This window comes from Argentina silus (assembly GCF_951799395.1).
Source record: "Argentina silus genome assembly, chromosome: 12".
In the NCBI taxonomy this organism is placed as follows: domain Eukaryota; kingdom Metazoa; phylum Chordata; class Actinopteri; order Argentiniformes; family Argentinidae; genus Argentina; species Argentina silus.
This window is the reverse complement of record NC_139666.1, coordinates 10,047,184-10,063,303: the sequence shown is the minus strand read 5'-3', so window position 1 is coordinate 10,063,303 and position 16,120 is coordinate 10,047,184.

Genomic DNA, 16,120 nt, shown 5'->3' with positions numbered 1-16,120 from the left:
TATAATAATAACAATTGTATAATTAACTAATTAACTAAGTGTATAGCCTAATGGCTGAATGAGGCAGAATTATTCCTTTTTAGTCTCTGACAATCTAAACTAAGAGCAGCCTGCCATCTAGTGGATATAGAATTAACTGCTTTAGGAGCCAAACTAGCCAAGGGTGCGTCCCAATAGTCTGTTCTCTTTTCCTTGCATCCTCCTTCCTCGCTTCTTCCTCAAAACGCATTGGAGGAGAAGAATTAAGGTTCCTCCCCTTAGATAGTCTCTTCCAATGCTCTTCGAGAAGGACGCAAGGAAAGAGGATGTTTGAAATAGATGAAAGACTATTTGCTCTGGCCTCCAACTAACCATATATCTAACCTCAGCCTGGCAAGGTTTTCTTGGTACAGTAGGTTTACCTGGTAAGGTTAGCATCTGGTAAGAGATGCTTGTCACTATTGGGTTTTCTCATACACAGTTTTATAAACGTCAGATTTGCATCAATACAATTCAAAAGTGTTGATGGTGACCCAATACGTTGCTGTATGGTGGTGCATGGAAACCTGAGCAAAAATACGCCTTTTACAAATTACACGGTCAGATTTCATGCATTTTTTTTAATTAAACAAAGATGCAGGCTATTCTAAAAAGATGAACTACAGTGATTGAACGTTCAACTAACTGTGATCAGGTAGGCCACTGTAGGGAAACTGCTATTGGTGGAAGGATAGGCAAGATTTCCAGTGCCAAGCTTTCCATTTACAAAGTGTAGAGTAGAGGGGTAGTAGGAAAGAGAATAGTATATGAGACAGCTAAAGAGACGAGCAACAAAAAAAACAAAAAAACACTCTAAATCGAATGGCTCAAAGGAAAGCAACAACACGTCTACGACTGAGCCTGCGGGCATGGGGCATATGACACAACCAGAGTGTACTATAAATAAGGAGACTGCACTCTCTCGCTACCACACAAGTGCCAAACCCATGGCTAAAGCTAAACCACGATGATAAATAACTGGAGTGTAAGCTACTTTACTATGCTATATAAAAATGAAATAAAAATAGAAATAGGTCGGCCCAGCCAGATACTAACCATGTCCAGAGTGTTCTGAAACAATCGGATGACGTAGCCTTCGATTTAAAAACAAACGTATTTTTCTCGAAAGTTCCAGTGATGCTTGTAAAGGTGATGGGGTACGTGGCCTAATTTTACACTTGGTTAAATTACTTTCAAAGGGGATTACTCTTCCTATCACTTTGGGATTCTCTGCATAGTTCAATAACAAGAATGACTGTTGAATTTTTTAACTCACCGTCCATGGAGCCCCATTTTTTCGAGTGAGAAACAGCACTGAACTGTGCAAAGAAATACTTACACACTCAGAATACTCAATGTGATTTTCATACGGTATGTTTTTGAGAAACCAGGGATTACAACTCGATTTAGCTTGTCTCTGGGATGCAGATTAAAGTATCTCTCTATTAAACGCTATAAGCAGTGGGAACTAATACAAAACAGTATTCCTGGCAGCAATTCCATTGAATCTTTTCCATCAAGTGCCTCTAGAGTCTTCGTCTAATTGGCTTCTGTTTGAAATTGAGTAGCGTCTAAGGCATTTCATCCTCAGTGCAGTAGAGGGCGTAACAGGCCTTGTAATGTGATTGTGTATCTCAAACCCCTACCAGGATGCTCCTTACAGCTCTAGGAAAGAAGGATGACATCAACATTAACCTATTTCAAAGACACCATCCAATAACATATGGGATAGAGATAAAGTTTCTCTGTCAATTTCTTTGAAACACTTATGTTTGTCTAATGTAAATACAGCCCCAGGGATTTTATTAGTGTAGGTTTCGGTAGAGACAGACAGATTCCAGCCTATGTCAGACTGATTGATTGTTACTTACTGTTCAGTTGATGGATGAATGAGCGGAGTAGTCAGTCCGGTGTTGAGACGGATTGAAATACACATCAGCAAAACAGTTCAATCACATTAATCACAAGAAGTATTCGTAATCAGTGATGATTGGTTATTGATTATTCAAATGAATGGAATACCTCCACCCATCCATATAATATGCATCCAGATGCAAAACCTTGTGCAGAGTAGACTAGAGACATTGCAAACCTTATGGTCATTTCAAGGGAGTGTCTTTTTTTCAAAACTGGTCTTTGATGTGTCGTGTTTTGAAACCATCTCTCTCCCAAGACAGGTGGCTTTGCTTCAGTCACTAGGAGTTAATCCTTCAGCACATAACAGGCCCTGCATTTTCACTTAGGGAAGACGAATAGCGTTAACAGGCTTACATCCTGCAACCACTCTATCATCGTTCAGCATGTTCATGGGGGAGACAAAATTATCTTGCTTTTTACAGCTTACAGGCTAACCAAGCCTCCCCATGGTACAGAAAGTAACTAAATATACAAAGTCCTCTTGAGAGTCCCCATAGAGAATATTTTGAGCTCACTGAGTGGAAAAGACTGGTCAAAGCGATCTTAATTGCTAAATAGTGTAGGTAAGTATTAGGTTGATATCACCCACACCAAAGAACATGCACTGATGTAGTGTTTGATGGGCAGAGGAAGGATATCATTATAACACATGAGGGGTTAGGAAGCGGTTGCAAAATGTAGAAAAAGTGCAACCATATCTACAACTTTTTAGAAATATAAAACCACAGACACACACACACACACTTTCTCTCACACACACATACTCCTTGGCAGCCATAGCAACCAAGGTGCCAAGGTAATAAATGTGCTTTAACTCATATGCCCCTTCTACACTTTTTCCAATGTGTTTACAGTAGCCAGCCCACACATTATCCAGCAGTAATTCCAGTGGATAAGTCATAAGTATTCAGATTCCTTTGAAGTTTAATGTGTTTATGTGTGGTTAATATATGTGTGAAGGGTGAACAATAACATACCACTTTATTTGATTCCCAAAATAATTACATGATAAGAGTAATGCTCTACTGTATTTAAGTTACTGTATTCTCATTTATTTACCATTTACCACTTTAATAACAAGTAAATAATAGACCATAGATAAAGTGTGGCAAAGGATAATTACTCATGCAACTCCTTTTGCAGTCTGACTCTCCAGGTGTCTCGTTAGTAAGAACCCCGACACCCACTCTGCAGGAGGTCATTGATTTGTGAATAATGTGATAATGTGTTTGTACCTGAGGATAGGTTTGAACTCTCTAGAGTTCAATCTCTCCTTCTTCGAGAAATTATATATACATACAGTATATATATATATGCCATTTAGCTGACGCTTTTATCCAAATCGACTTACATTGCAGTGAGTGCATACATTTTTCAGTATATTTTGTCCCAGCGGGAATTGAACCCCCAACTTAAGCGTTGCTAGTGCCATGCTCTAGGAGGACCACATATGTGTTGTCACACACCACAAGATTACAGATTATAACAAAAATGATGCATCGTTTATCATTTGCGTTATCAAAAGTAAATCAATAGCTTCACAAAAACAGACTGTTTGCTGTATTCCCTGACACACATATGATATTTCTAAATTGCTGTGTATTATTGATTAAGCCAACTACACTTTGACCTTCTAGATGTGAAACCTGTCAAAAACATAATGATATATTCATAGTACAGTACTTAGAATTCATTCTGATCCCCTATTTTCCTCACTTTTCATCACTTGCTGTCACGATGATGCTCATAGTAACATTGTATCATTTAGGTTCAGCTGCTCTGTCAGAAGTGTCAATGTCAGCATGGGGTAGTGAGCTTCTTGGGTATTTGAGAATAATCGAGGCGACCCCCCCACAGAGAGAAACCTGGTCTTAGCATCAAGGTGGGACACATTTTACACCTGTCAGACCTTATCAGACAGAGTAGGAAAAGTGTCTCATTATAGGTGGCTCATTATTTGCAGTGTGTGTGTGTGTAGGTGTGTGTGTAGGTGTGTGTGCGTGCGTGCGTGCGCCTGCGCGCGTGCGTGTGTTACCATGGATATCTCAAGTGCCTGGTAAATTTTGGCATGAAGGGATTTTCCCTCTGAATAGACCAATCATTTGGAAAAACATCTTCACTACACAGTCACACATAGATGCTGGGCTGGAGGAAAGAGCATACTGAAACTGTAACATAAATGATACGTCTTTCAATAACTGTAGCTCTGCCATGATTATTATGTGTTATGTGTGTGATGCATGACTACACCTACAGATCCTCTACAACCCTAATACCATCAGCAGCTCAGAGCACAGTTTCCTCCAGTAGGTGTATAACTGCCTGTGACCTGTACTGTAGCCTACATCTATCTTATTCAAATGGGAGGTGTGGGGTCCTGAGCAAAACACTGCTTTTCTGTTGGAGTGGCAGTGAGGATGATATTAATTAGCATAATTGCTATGACCATGCAGACTGAGATTATTGTGCTGCTGCTTTGCCATCGGTTCCATTGTAGCCTCGCTGAGAGCTGACGCGGATTGCTCGTTGACTCAACCCAGCAGTTGCGTTTCCTAGCAACGCCTCTTGAATGTACTGTACTTCCCTGTCTCATGGGCGCCTTTAATAATCTGTACTGCTATTTCCACGGAAGCTTTGTTAAAAGATGTATGATGCTTCTAAAGCTGGGCATTTCTGATTCGGTTGTTCTTTCACTGTACAATACAGTAACGTATAGATTCACAGGGTAACTGCATAAAGGGCATTCCCAGGCAGGAAGATGCAACACAGCTACGCATGTTGTTTATGTTGTGAGAATTGTGGAAGAGTGCTGTTTCACGGTTGCACTGTATGAGGCATAACTTTATGGAGGAAATGATGACCACCTTTCGGTTTCAGATCGGAACGCGTTGTCAGTCTGACTCTGTGTGATAACGACGTAATGTTGATGAATGAGGTTGACCTCTGCAGCTAATTTCATTAATGGTGTCGTGCTCCAGGAGGCCACTTTTCATAGGCGAAGGTAATTGCACAGATGTTCCTTAGGGACCTGGTTGTCACAATGGTACTCTGAACACAACCTATGTCATGACACTGCACTCCTGGCAAATAGTCTCATCTACTGTCATCACCTCAGCTGTGTGGCACAGATAGAAAAATAAACATATGAAATGGAAACAACCACAAATTATAGTTTACCTCTAAACTAACTTGCTTTCAGCTGTATACAGTCGATAAATGACAAGGAGAGCATTATATGGTGGAGTGTGGAACGCAGTAAGAATTGAGAGAGGTTATACAGTACGTGTGTAGGCGATGATGAATCCTGGCGTGACATGTATTGTTGATGCCTGGGTCAGGCGGGGAAATTTATGGCCCATATAAAGCCACCTCATCATGTAGCTGACAGATAGTATATATTCTCCCTGACAGGAGATCATGACTCCCGCTGTCCTGCCAGATTGTGACTCAGATCTCTGAATCATCTGCAGAGAATCATCCCCTATGTGGATTTGTATGGATTTCATACTGTATGCTGTAGGAGGAAAGGGGCTTTCCTTGTCCAGAAATGAAAGCTAACATATATATTTCATCTGTTTTCTGATTATACTTCATACTCCCCTCCATTATTTTTTACATTTGGGATTTCCACAGTTAATCAAAAATGTGCAGCACAGCCTGCCTGTTAGATTGATTGATGGATAAGAACTTGCCTGTGTTCTCCCCTGCTTAAAATCACATACAGTACAGTATCTGACTCGCATACGCAAACATTTTGTAGCTGCTATGCTCTATGCTGCTGGAGCGACTCCCAAACACAGCAGGAAGCCTCGGGATTCCAACATGTTCTCCAACATCCTGTTCGCCGTGCTCCTCCTCAACCACCTTTTTGTAGCATATTGTTTTATTCATGCATCACATGTTGAACTTCCTCTGCTATTTCTGAGAGCTTGCAGGTGACAGCCGCTTGTCGGCAGTCTCCAACTCCTAATGTCTGCCCCGAGTGGATGCTCTTCTTACAACTCGTTGTTTTTTCCACTCCTACCCAGCTCAGTTCCCTGGGGTCAGAAATATGTTGTCTCCCATCTGGCTGGCTTCACCGCAGACAGTCTGTTTGCAACTCTCCTGTGACTAGCTACACTGTATATTCATCCCACTGCCAGAAGCTCTCGGAATTAATTCATGGCCACTCTACTGTATTTGGTAGCTGCTTGTTGAAATTCAACTGCCAGTGCTTGAAATTCATTTCCCCGAGCCTTACAGTATTAACTGATGTATATGTAGTCCGCTAGAATTGGGATGGTTCTACTCTGGAATATTACTGTAATGATCTCCAAACACCGTTACCATACAATATTCACAATGCATGTAAAACAGAACAGATCGCACTTGGGAAGGTGTAGGCTTGTATGTTTTGCCTGTCAGGGATATACAAGGACTAAATTGACTGGATAAAAAATATTCTGACTTGCAGTGGGAGCCATCTCAATTGCATAATTGCTCCTTCCCGTCAAACTACTGCAGGGGGAAATGTGACACTGAAACTATCCCACTGAGATAAGATTCTCTTCCAAACCAGGTCTGTTTAAATCTTTTGACCCTCTTCCACATCGCATTTTGATCCCCAGTTTTAAAATCCCTGTAGATTCCAGTTGCAAGTGGCAAACCAAGTGTGTCCCAATCCATATGGCGAAACAACAATATTTTCCTACAGTACTGAAACATGTTTCTCTGATAGGTAACACATTTATTGAACGATTTCTTAATTTTCTGTAAGCTTTGAATGCTCAAATGCATTATAATTAACTACACAACTGTCACTGGCAGGTTTGTTCTTGAAACATGATGAATGGGATATTTAAAGAGCTACCCTCTTCTCCCTAAGGTGATTATTTCCAGGGCCAGACGGTTCTATTTTTGGTAGCATGGCGGAGAGAGCGAGAGAGAGACACCTTGGCTGGAAATCACAGTCAGGTGATTAAAGGTAGAAGTGAAGGCCCTTTCTGGCAGAAGGAGATTAAGACGATGTCACTCTCTCATCTTCCTCAAAGTCACAACGGTTTGATGTGGCCTACGGGCTCATCCTCCAAAAGCTAAGTCTCTATTTGTGCCAACAGACGCACCCCGAATGAAATATATATTCAAATATGTTTTGATGAGAGTAACTTTCATATGACGATAAATTAAAAGATTGGTTTGGCTAAGAAGGCTGGATGCATTTGAATTACCAAGAACAGCGAGGGACCAGAGAGGAAGTGTGTGCAAGTATACACAGTTTTAAGCTGTAGCCATAACATATAGTACGTTAAGAAATCTCATCAATGCTTTTAGAACTTATACTTAAAGCGAGTATCTCCTCCAGTTACAATATAACTAGTCACCATTAAAACTCAAATTATGCCTGGATACTGTCCAACATGGTGACACATCTGAGTTGGATACATACTGTAGCATTGTGAACAACTCTTGGCTGTTCCATTTTCTGTCTACTTCAGCCAATAGCAACTCAGATTTTCAGTAACAGCTTGAGGGACCACTGAGGGACCTCTCCACCCCCTGCTGTCCATGCTGGTTGTGCAACTTCGAGTAAGAACATGTCCTTCAGTGTTACTGCTAGCACTAGCTGTTTCTGCAGTCTTGTGTATTCCAGAGTGTATTCCAGACACATGTGTTTTATTATTACAAGACTCAAGCATACTCAGTTACTGTATTTCTTCCCACTGTCTCAACAGCTGCAGCAGCTCCATAGGTGCCCTTTCCACTTGCCATTTCCCTTTATGGCTTCACTTCTCTTCTCCACTATACCACAGATAAACTGATGAGGGGTCTAAGGACTGATGTAGATTCGTTTATCTGAATTCTGTTATACAGTGCCTTCGGAAAGTATTCAGACACTTCACTTTTTCCACATTTTATTGTGTTATAGACTCAATTTAAAATGGATTAAATTAAAAGAATTTGTCATCAATCCACACACAATATCCTAGAATGACAAAGCGAAAACAGGTTTTTAGAAATTTCAGTAAATGTATTAATTGATTCCTATGCAAATCAGAGACCCTATAAAAACAGATATTAATTCCAAAATTACATGAACTATTATCCTTGCATTAAGATGGACTCATTTCAACTTATTGAGTGATTTGTTAATGACATTTTTGCATTTTAGTGTCATAGCAAAGGGTCTGAATACTTATGTACATGAGGTATTTCTGTATTTCAATTTCTCCATTTTAAATTGAGTCTATAACACAACAAAATGTGGAAAAAGTGAAGGGGTCTGAATACTTTAAGGCACTGTATCTGATCAAAGACAAAGATAGCAAGTAGCCTATTCAGGAACAGTTCACCTACACCATTGCTGTGGTTGCCAGAGGCAGCTAGTTGTAGTACTACCCCAAAAAGTCCATAGGGATAAATTGGCCTGTGGCTGAATCACTGTATGTGTGTGTGTGTGTGTGTGTGTGTGTGTGTGTGTGTGTGTGTGTGTGTGTGTGTGTGTGTGTGTGTGTGTGTGTGTGTGTGTGTGTGTGTGTGTGTGTGTGTGTGTGTGTGTGTGTGTGTGTGTGAAAAACAGGCCCATTTCATATTCCTCTTCCATATGTCTTCCACTTACTTCAGGGAAATAATCATATTAGAGTGAAGCACACTTGACTTCCCTTACCAGACATTTCAATGGAATATAAAAGCTTGCAGTAACATGGTCATATCACTGAGAAGTGTCGTACGCCAGCTGACTCTGTCATCGTAATTGCTGTCCATAGACTGAAACAGGGTGCCATGGGTGACAATGATGGTGACAAGAGGAGAATGCATTTAACAATTATGTGTGTGTGTGTGTGTGTGTGTGTGTCTGTGTGTCTGTGTGTGTGTGTGTGTGTGTGTGTGTGTGTGTGTGTGTGTGTGTGTGTCTGTGTGTCTGTGTGTGTGTGTGTGTGTGTGTGTGTGTGTGTGTGTGTGTGTGTGTGTGTGTGTGTGCATGTGTGTATGTGTGTGTGTCTGTTCATATAAGGCACATTTACCCTGGGACAATATTCACCGTAGAAATCATGGAAAAATTGTAGTGAAATAATCATTCTCGTTTGCTCTATTCAGACGGTGGATGACGGGGGCGGAGGGGTCTTTTCTTTGGCTTTCACCTTATTCATGGTGTACTGTAGGTGGCCATTGTGTGCCAGTGATGTCATTAGCACAGATACATTAAACATGAGCGAAGGTTTCGAGCACTGGAATAAAAGGGACAGATGGTTAGCATATTTTGAGCCTAGTCAGGCTGAGTGATTCCCCCTACAGATGATATAACCAAAATGGCCCCTACCACTCTTAATTGGCTGTCACGAAAGTCTGCCCGGCAGGGATACACTTCAAGATTCAATGCATTGTCATTTGGTTCTTTTGTCCAAATAATGTGTTGTGATAGTCTGTCCACCTCTGTCAGTGGATGTCAAATGATTGCAGCAGGTTCAGATGTCAGGTTGAGATACTGTAACTGTTCTTTTTGTTCTTGAGGAGGCAGCTGCCCAGAACTGTATCTGTCATTTTAATGGTGCATGTTGGTGTGATTCCGAGAACATTTACCATGAAATCCATCTACTCTACTGTAAGTACCTTTTATTTATTTTTTGTTTACACATCCACAACCAGACCCAAACTCATGTTAGGCCAGCTGATAGAGTAGCATGTTGTATATACTTTAGCAATGAAAGCTGGTTGTGACCATGAATTCCAATGTACTGTATCTCATACACCTCTTTCCTCCACCAGGCCAGACATCAGACAAGGTGGTTATTTTGACACATCACTGAAGATGCCCTGGTCTTATTCTGCTGTATTGTACTGTGGGTGAAGATAACTGGTCATTTAAATAAACCAAACCAAAATAATGGGTATTTCTCCAGAAATACAGAAATGTTCTGCAGTTTATTTTTGTTTGACAAGTCGCACACATTACAGACAAAGAGTGATTCATTCCACCCGACAAATAGTCCATAATTGAATGTAGCCCTCATTTTCATGCTGTGAAAACTGTCAGAGTCACCCACGTTCAAGTTCATTTCCGCCCCATAAGCCTAGTCCCATGCCGACCCTAATTAAGACTCTTCCACCGTGCCACCATGCTGATGCCAGTAACTTTAAAAAGAACTTTCCAGATTATGAAAAATAGGGCAGAGGGAGAAAACTGGCCAATTAGGCAGATTTTCTGTTCAAAACCACCACTGTGCTCATTCGAGGGCTTGTATGAAGAGGTGATTCACACACTCATTTGCTCAGCTAGAAGACAAACACATCTTATTTTTCGTGATGGTGTTAGCCTCTTCCTGTCTTTTAGTGAATTATGAATCTATATATTTTATTATAAATTGGACATATTAGGTACAACATCAAAACGAACCATATTATGTTTCCAGTTATAAAATATACACACAAATGATGTAAATGTGGCCTTTATAAAGGGTTGATAAAGGGTTTGACAGAAATTACAATACAGTGCAATTCACTACAGCTCATTGCGTATACCCACAAAGCATACTGTATGTCAATAGCTCTCCTTAATGGTGCTTCAAGTCACCTAATTGGTCAGACAACAAAGACCATTGTGTTCTTCCTACCCTCATCAACATTATCTACATTGTCCAAGGTCCACTGACCTATTGACTGGCTACCCCAGTGAACATCTATTGAACAAACAATTGTGTTGAAAGATGCAGGTCTTTTCAGTTTTAATGCATCTCTCCTTCTGAATGGTTGAAAACTAACTGCGTTCTCTTTCAGTTGACCCTGGGGACACTCACTCTTGTGTACCTTTCGCTAAAGACCCCTATACAATCACGCCTGGTACATGACGCCCACAAGTCCAATAAAGAGACGTGGGAGCAGTGTTGGAGAAGAGGAGAAGGCTGGGTGGCTCAGATTGAAGCCTCACCAGCCAATTGTCTTGAACCAAAGGCTAGCTTCTCTGCTGCTCCCAGGGGTGCAGATCGTTTTGACCGCATACAACCGCATTTACCGTTCTGCTGCAGAGGCGGCACGCAAGGTAAATGCGACCGCTCCTGTCAGTACACCTGGTGGGGTTGGCACGTGACACCACCTTGTCCAAGGACGCGGAGGCAGGCATTCATGCGGGAAAATTCACGGAGCTCCGCCACATCGCAGACCACGTGACCCGCACAATCAAGGCCATGGTCCAGTCCATGGGGAAGGTGATGGGCCTCTCTGTGGTGGCTGGACAAGTCCAAGAGTACAGACTACAAACAGCATGACATCCTCAATGGCCTGGTCTACCCCTAGCCCCTCAGAAGCAGGCCGCTCCCGGGACCGGGAAGCGGAGTCGGAAATGATGTGCCTAGCACTAGCAAGTACGAGGACCTGGGGGACTCTGTGGGCTCCCAGTGTACATAAGCACACCAACCTTTTCAGGCGGCATTGCTAAGGCCCCCTCATGCCCAATACGTCCCAGCTGGGACGGACTTGCACCTACAGACGGACTTGCACCTACACCTGCACTTTTTCCCTTGCGCACGGGCTAGAGGTGTTAAAGAGTTCCTGTATTCAAAACAAAGAACTCCACCTCAAGCCCAACTGGCACACAAGCGACCTGCCCCCTCTAGGGGTCATGTCTCTCGTGCGCATGGCCTCGTGTGCACGGCTGCCACTGCAAGCCCCACCTGCGCCTCTTCAGTTGTGCGAGGGCTCCCTGTCACTCCCCTGTCGTGCTCAGACTTCCCCAGGGTTCACCAGTGTCACAGGTCTACAGACTCCTTGGAGAAGGATCGTAGATCTGTTCGCATCACAAGAATACATGCTATGTCCACTATTCTCTGCAATCACAGATCATCCCACCTCCAGTGGGACTAATCCCTCTCACACTTGACAGAGCAAGAGCGAACAGTTTGTCCCTACTCCTGATAACTCTGAATTGCCCCGGGAAGCCTTGGAGGTCACAGATAGCTTGGCTACTATGCTCTACACTGTCTTCACAGCGCCTCTCCCTTTGGATTGTGGGGGTCTCTGTTCTGTGGTGCTATCCATCCTTAGTGCTGGTGTGGAGACTGCATGACGTAGAAGGGGTACATTCTTGTATCCATACAGGTTTCTAGTTCGGACCAGGCAATCAGGGCGTTTTGCAGGGTCCCATAGTGTGGGGTTGAAGTCGACTGAAAGAGAACTAAAGGTTACAAATGTAACCCAGGTTCTCTGAAGGAGATGAGGAAGACCACTCACCCCATTTGCCCCCTGGTGCTACATTTGTAACCTTTAGTTTATTTGTTCCATTCCGTGACATTTGGTTAAATGAAAGGAGCTTCCTGTGGGTAAAGCTTTCAGGAGGTTTGCCTCCCATGGTGAAACAAGGTGGACGCTGTGAACACAGCTTATTTTTCTCCTTTGATAGCATTAAAAAAACATGCAGGTGAGGTGAATTAAGGTTCCTACATAGAGTGCTAAGTCGGTAATATACTGTAAGTGCTTGAAGCGCAAGAGACAACCTCGTGGCTCAACCTCTGCCATAACTGTATACGACTGACTCCTCAGACTAAATCGTCATGCATCCATTATTCATTGGGTGCAACTTGCGTCGCTTGAAGATTTTTCTGAGAGACAAGAGGGCCTCAGGAGTCAGACTAGCTGTTTCAAGCGAACTCTACGTGACAACAATGCATGACTTGAACATCGGAACACACAAGTACGATGCGGATATATTCTTGGAATATGGATGTCCTTACTGGAAAAAGACAAGTATTTATAGTATACTGTACAACACTCACTGCCTGTAAACATGGACATCTGGCCTTTGCTTGTGTTGCATGTCTTAGACAATAGACATTATACTGTACCATGCTTGACATAATGATTGGAGAGAGAGAGAGAGAGAGAGAGAGAGAGAGAGAGAGAGAGAGAGAGAGAGGGAGAGAGAGAGAGAGAGAGAGAGACAGAGAGAGAGAGAGAGAGAGAGAGAGACAGAGAGAGAGAGAGAGGGAGAGAGAGAGAGAGAGAGAGAGAGGGAGAGAGAGAGAGAGACAGAGAGAGAGAGAGAGAGAGAGAGAGAGAGAGAGAGACAGAGAGAGAGAGAGAGAGAGAGACAGAGAGAGAGAGAGAGAGAGAGAGAGAGAGAGAGAGATGAGCAAATATGTGCCAGGGAAAGTGTACAGTACTAAGCTCTTCTGCTGCACTTGGGCAGTACCAGCCCAGGAGGACAGTCTGTCTGACACGGAGCACAATACACCTTACATGTACTACAAGGGGGCTAATCGTATACAATACAGAGTAAGCAACTGCTGACATATTCATTATACTGAGCCATTTCAACCAGAGACCAGATAAGACAGAGAAACATGTTTTAACACTGACAGTCTGGCATCATGGTAAACATACAAAACAGGTGAGTTGACATACTCATATTTCATGATACCAGTAATCACTGTATCATCATTACAAATGAATGACCGTGTATGCAGAGACTAGAATCAACTGGAGTGATACTTGTAATATCTTTTGAATCATTGCAGCAAGGCAGATGTTCTACCTTGAAGAAATCTTGAGTTAAAATGTTCATTTGGAAAACATGATGTACAGTAATTGTTCAATTCAAACTGAGGCCTATAATTCAGAGTCCTTGCATTACTTTGAGAACATAATCTAATTCGTTGGCAGTTTGCAGTTGCTAGGTAACAAGTAGGGGAAAAACCCTCATCATGAAGTATTTAGAACGCATCATTAATTACTAATTCTCGCACAAAGACAGGGAACTGTTCAATACTATCACTTATAAGAATGCATTTTAACTCGTTTGTCATAAGTTAACTACATCATAGGGATATTTGCCAAAAATGTATCTACTGTAACTTGCTGCAGCAGCCACAACTCACATACCCACATACAGTGTGCAGTATACACTTTGTTATGGATTTGTGATTTCTGTGCATATGTGTGTGAGTAACTGTGTGCACAGGACTTATTTCACACACGCACGCACACACACACACACACACACACACACACACACACACACACACACAGACACACACGAGAGAGACTTATGAAAGTGTGTTGCCTCCACACATAGAAGCAGAGAAACAGAAGATGCAGTAGTTACAGTAGTCCCACCCCCGTACGAACAGGCTTATTTTTAGCAAGCATGGATTATCTGAGAGCACTTGTTTTATTTCAGTCCTAGTGGCTCCGCTTCAAGCACCACAATTATTACTAGATGCTCTCAGTATTCAGAGTCCACTCCCCTCAGCACACATCCAACACATGGGTGAACAACAGTGATGTGATTTCTCTGGGTTCAAGCTGTTCAGAATATTCCTCACAGCTACGTGTTTGATAAGCATGTCCTGATTTCGCTAAATCACTTCAGTGAGTTCAGTAATGGCAGTTCAGTAATTCGAGATTGGCAATGCAGCCCATTACTACAATTCTATAATTCAATATTGCAATAGTCATTGTGTGTAATTGTATGTAGCCATGTGCTAACATGAAGCTGTGAACATGAACCTACAGAAGCATTGAAGACTATGTTATCCATCACATCAAACAAGAGATTGTGACTGCAGTACATTCTTCGATGGCACAGACAGGGATTCTTTTTTATTTCTTCAGGAATATGGACTATTCTGTGTCTTTCTTTCCTTCATTGTTTTGACCACCGTCATCTGTTATGGAAGCAATTTCAGAATAGAACTACACTGACACAAAAAAGTTAATTCATTGTCTTTTCCCCCGTAGGCTTACATTCTCCACTGTGCTGTGCTGCTTTCCTCTGTCTGAGGAGAGACAGAACACAGAACACTCCTACTCTAAGTCTCAGCACTTTTACACAGATCAGTTTGGCAAAGGAGGACGACAGTTGTACAGTGATCTCACAGCAAACATTAGATGGGGGGAGAATGGTATGAAGTGAGCATCTGCCTGAGGCAGGCAGGCAGGCAGGCAGGCAGGCAGGCAGGCAGGCAGGCAGGCAGGCAGGCAGGCAGGCAGGCAGGCAGGCAGGCAGGCAGACAGGCAGGCAGACAGGCAGGCGAGCAAAGACAGACCCAGTCAGTATTCGAGAGCGAGTGAGGGCTTGGTGTGATTCCTCTTCAGCTATTTTGCACTGCGCTGCGGCTGCTGTTGGCGACTAAGTCAGGTGCAGAGCTGTTGTGAAGACGCCTACACCAGTTATCTTACAAATACAATACGCCAGAGAGGAGGCATCTGTCAGGCTGCCTGTGTGTGTGTGTGTGTGTGTGTGTGTGTGTGTGTGTGTGTGTGTGTGTGTGTGTGTGTGTGTGTGTGTGTGTGTGTGTGTGTGTGCGTGTGTGTGTGGTGTATGGGGAGGCTGGTGGAGGGGAGGCTGGTGGAAGCAGAAATCGGAGGATGGCTCATTGTAATGCATGGAATGGAATGAAGAATGATATCAAACACACATTACAACTGGGGATTCAAAGGGATTGAGCTTGTGTGGATTGTGTGGAATATGGATTTTCTCTCCCCTTGATTCTGTGAATTGTGTCTAAATTGTTTTGCTTTGTCTTCCAGTTCAACACATTTCCCTGACTGATAGAAATACTATTTTGACTTAATTTGACCTTCTTATTGTCTATTACGTAGGTTATACATTCACAAAAAAAAATGTATAACCTTTGAATTAACCACTAAGAACTGATACTGCAGTAAAGCTCTAAAACAGGATTAAACAAAACAAAACAATCATCAATGTTCACTGTACAGTTTATGAAAGAATGGCTAACAATAGTTATTTATCTATGACTCATTTTGACAGAGATAGCAGCAGAACGGTCCCAGTCACCACACCTAATGTCTTGCTCATCAAAGCTTTGTGTGTACTATCAGGAAGTTGTGGTGTACAGGGATCTGAGAGAGAAGTGTGAATCTGTGAAACAAGCCTTGACAGAAATAGACAAGTGGACAGAGATTTCTCTCTCTCTCTCTCTTACACACGCACGCACACACACACGCACGCACACACACACACACACACACACACACACACACACACACACACACACACACACACACACACACACACACACACACACACACAAATACACACACATACACACACATACACTCACACTCTCTCTCAACCATTTTAATCTCTCTCTCACCCTAATACCCTCCCTTGCTGTCTAAACTTTGATCACTGACGTTCTGCAAATTTACTGGATTGTAGGGATTGAGATATAAAACATTATTCATCCTATGC